Consider the following 4,345-nt stretch of genomic DNA (forward strand, 5'->3'; position numbering starts at 1 on the left):
AAACGACGACTGAGGGGTGACATGATCGAGGTTTATAAGATTATGCATGGGAAAGAGCAGACGAATGATAAAAGGGTTGGAACACTTTCCCTATGAGGAAAGGTTAAAGCGCTTAGGGCTCTATAGCTTGGAGAAACGACGACTGAGGGGTGACATGATCGAGGTTTATAAGATTATGCATGGGAAAGAGCAGGTAGAGAAAGAGGTACTTTTCTCCCTTTCTCACAATACAAGAACTCGTGGGCACTCCATGAAATTGCTGAGCGGTCGGGTTAGAACAGATAAAAGGAAGTACTTCTTCACCCAAAGAGTGATTAACACATGGAATTCACTGCCACAGGAAGTGATGGCGGCTACAAGCATGTATTTGAAGAAGCGTGCGTGCACACAAAAGCTTATACCTTGAATAACACTCTGTTGGTCTTTCTCCCTGACGAATTGCTAAGGACAACTGTGCACGGATTCTTACCCAGCTCCCTTTCCCCTTTAATACAGCTTGGCTCACTGGCTTGAGCCATCTGTATTGATTTTATGCAGCCCTTCCTTAAAGTTGGCACATCTAGCCTCGATTGATTGCCTTCTTTACCTCTGAGTTTAATCTTTAAGGGAGTTAATGTGCAACGAAGATGTGTGTATTCACACACCCAAAACACAGGGCCAGAGAAAGAGCTCTGTCTTTTTAAAGACCTACGGTTTTGAGTTGCTGCCCCGAACAGCTGTCCTCTGTCATTCAACCTGTGCACACAAAAAACCATGTGCCAAATACGCTCTCTGACATTGAAAAATGTGCCGTTTCATACCATCAACTCCCCCCTCGCCAGGTTTCTGCCAGATCTCAAGTATAAGCCTTTCATTTGCGTTTTAAAAAGCCTTAAAACTCTAGGGCCAAAGCCCACTTCCCCAGTTTTGGTCAATAGCGCCAAATGGATTTCTTCAAGAGATGAATGAGGAAAGAGGAGTAGAGAACGTTCCCTTGTGGGCCCTATTTGCTTTATGTCTGCAAGTTCCTGGAAATGCAAAAAGATCAAACTTCCCTCAAGAGGTGACCTCATCTCCCAAACTTGCCCAGGTAATCCACAAAGTATCTCTGTGAGGGTGATTTGCAAAAAAAACCCCACCCCAGATCTTTTTTAAAAAATGCGAATCTAAATGGCCCACTGTGTTGCAAAACCAGCTGAAAGAGAAGTCGCATCCCAGGATGTGGGGATTCCGCCTCCAGCCGCTTTGCGTATTTATTCAGGGATCCACAAATATTGCTTTTGATCTGGCTTTAGTTTCAAGAGCCACGTCCACCCCCTCTCCCAATCCTCCCCCCCCTTTTTCTTCTTGGCTCCTTTTCACACTTCTGGCCCATACCGATGTTTCGCTCTACACTACCCCAAAAACAGCGCATCCTGCTGCTGGGATCAATCAACCCGCTTTTCCTTCCATCTGCTGGGCCCGCATTCCTCCCTCCCAGCCCGGAGACCACATAGGAGGTATAAATATTTATACGATCCTATTTATTCAGGAAGGGCGAACATCCCTAATTTGTTTGAAGGACCAGGGCCCAGGGCTGAGATGGCGGAGAAGTTCCGCTGGCCTGTTTCCTCATCGGCTTTCCAGACACACGTGTCCCCCCCCCCTTGCGGCAACGGGAAAGGACATGTTCGGCATGTAACGCAATGTCAGATTTATCTGCTCGCACATGCGAGCGCATGCAGGTACTCTCCACTCGTTTACAAGAGCGGCTCCCGAGAGAACTGGCCCGGCACTCTCCTTGCCCTTAGATCTGTTTACAACAGAGCCTTTTCGAACTTTCCGGCTTCAAGGAACACTGTCCGTATCCTCTTGCCGGCAAAGGAATGATTAAAGCGCGTCTGCTGTGCTGTGGCACTTCTGCATGTCGCGGAGGATTCTGGGAGGCTGCAGAGGATTCTGGGACATCCAGGCTTGCCCATCTACTTGCATCATTCCCAGAAGTTCTCTTCCAAATTCCCGTACTTTGGGGATTGGACAAGTTCTAGAGCAGGGGTCCCCAACATTTTCGAGCCTGTGGGCACCTTTGGAATGCTGACACGGTGTGGTGGGCGCTGCCCCAAAATGGTTGAGCCCAGGATGCAGTGCCAGGTTTAATTTCAACCCGTTGGTTCTGGTCCGACCTTCTGGGGGCAACAGAAAACCACTCCGTACCAGCTTCAATATGACAGCCCTTCACGTACTTGAAGATGGTTCTCATATCACCTCTCAGTCGTCTCCTCTCTAGGCTAAACATACCCAGTTCCTTCAGCCTTTCCTCACAGGACTTGGTCTCCAGACCCCCTCACCATCTTCGTTGCCCTCCTCTGGACAAGTTCCAGCTTGTCTATATCCTTCTTAAACTGTGGTGCCCAAAACTGAACACAATACTCTAGGTGAGGTCTAACCAGAACAGAGTAAACCAATGCCATCACTTTATGTGATCTGGACACTATACTTCTGTTGATACAGCCCAAAATGGCATTTGCCTTTTTAGCTACTGCATCACCCACCGCTGACTCATGTTCAGTCTATGGTCCACTAAAACCCCTAGATTGTTTTTGCACATACTTCCAAGACAAGTCTCCCCCATCCTATAAGGATGCATTTGATTTTTTCCTACCTAAATGAAGAACTTTACACTTATCCCTACTGAAATTCATTTTATTGGTTTTAACCCAGTTTTCCAGCCTGACACGATCACCCTGTGTCCTGACTCTGTCTCCTACCATATTTGCTACCCCTCCTTGTTTCCAAGATCTGATAAATTCAGAGCAGCCTGGGCCAGGAAACATTCCTGGGCAGGAAACATTCAGAGGTGGTGGTTTGCTATTGCCTGCCTCTCCACAGAGGTCGTAGTTTCCTTGGTGGGGTCTCCCATCCAAGAACTAACTGAGGCCAATCCCGCTTAGCTTCCGAGATATGATGAAATCAGGCCAGCCTGGGCCATTCAGTTCAGGTCTGGAGCAGATTACACTGCGTAGTCCCTAACAAGCACTGTAAAAGGACTAAGATTTTTGGCAGTCTAAAACACAGTATATAGACTCTGATGTGATATGTAATACCATTCTCTGCATTTTTCTTTAGCATAGGTTAAAACAATAGAACAAAGTCTGAGTCCAGGGTATAAGCAAAGTAGCATATAAATAAAACAGTTAAAAAACAGATGTGAGAATCAAGTTCGAGTCCAGCGGCACCTTTAAGACCAACAAAGTTTAATTCTGGGTATAAGCTTTCATGGGCATGCATACTTCTTCAGATACATACTTCACAGGCACACGAAAGCTTGGACCTTGAATAAAACTTTGTTAGTCTTAAAGGTGCCACTGGATTCAAACTTCATTCTCACATCTGTTTGTTAACTCTTTTACTTGTATGCTACTTTGCTTATACCCAGAATTAAACTTTGTTGGTCTTAAAGGTGCCCCTGGACCAGTGTTCCCTCTAAGCTGAGTTAGTGTGAGCTAGCTCACAGTTTTTTAGCCTCCGGCTCACAGATTATTGTCTTAGCTCAGGAAGGATTGCTCTGGAGCAAACTAATTAAACTAATTTATGTGGTAGCCAAATCGCTCGCTCACAACTGTAATGCCAGTAGCTCACAAAGTAGAATTTCTGCTCACAAGACTCCACAGCTTAGAGGGAGCATTGCCCTGGAATCAAACTTTGTTCTATTGTTTTAACCGATGTTAAAGAAAATTGTATCGGAAGAAGCAAGCAGTGACTCACGAAAGCTCACACCTTACCACAAATTGTGTTAATCTTTAAGGCGCTACTGGACTCTTGCTCTTTTCTACGGCTACCGACCAGAATAAATTAAAGCAATGAAAGCACCCTAAATCGGTCACCCTAAGTTGGCTCCAACTGGGTGACAAAAACATCCACCTTGAACCTCAGTTAGAAAGGCAGACTATGAACGAACTGAATCAGGGTTCCCATATTCTGAAAAGCATAAAAGAGGGCCTATTTGCCAGCTACTTCAAACAAGTGATCGCTCTGACAAATCTCATTTTCCAAGACCCCTATTTAAACTGCGATAATTGCCCCTAACTAGGAATATTCCTTTTTAATTTTTTAAAAAATGTTGAACAGTTTTCATAGCAAAACAAACAACGCAACGTATATCCGAGCTACATAATCACAAACGTTAAGCAGATCCAAGAAACAGCACAAGCCTCGTGGAGTTTAATTTCAATCAGCAACATTTCCCCAACTAGGAATATTTCTAACCAATGCTCCCTCTAAGCTGTGGAGTCTTGCGAGCAAAAATTCGACTTTGTGACCTACCAGCATTAAAGTTGTGAGCGAGCGATTTGGCAGCTGCATAAATTAGTTTGCTCTGGAGCCATCC

Source organism: Gekko japonicus, unplaced genomic scaffold (genome assembly GCF_001447785.1).
Source record: "Gekko japonicus isolate JY-2015 unplaced genomic scaffold, Gekko_japonicus_V1.1 scaffold5747, whole genome shotgun sequence".
Lineage (NCBI taxonomy): Eukaryota > Metazoa > Chordata > Lepidosauria > Squamata > Gekkonidae > Gekko > Gekko japonicus.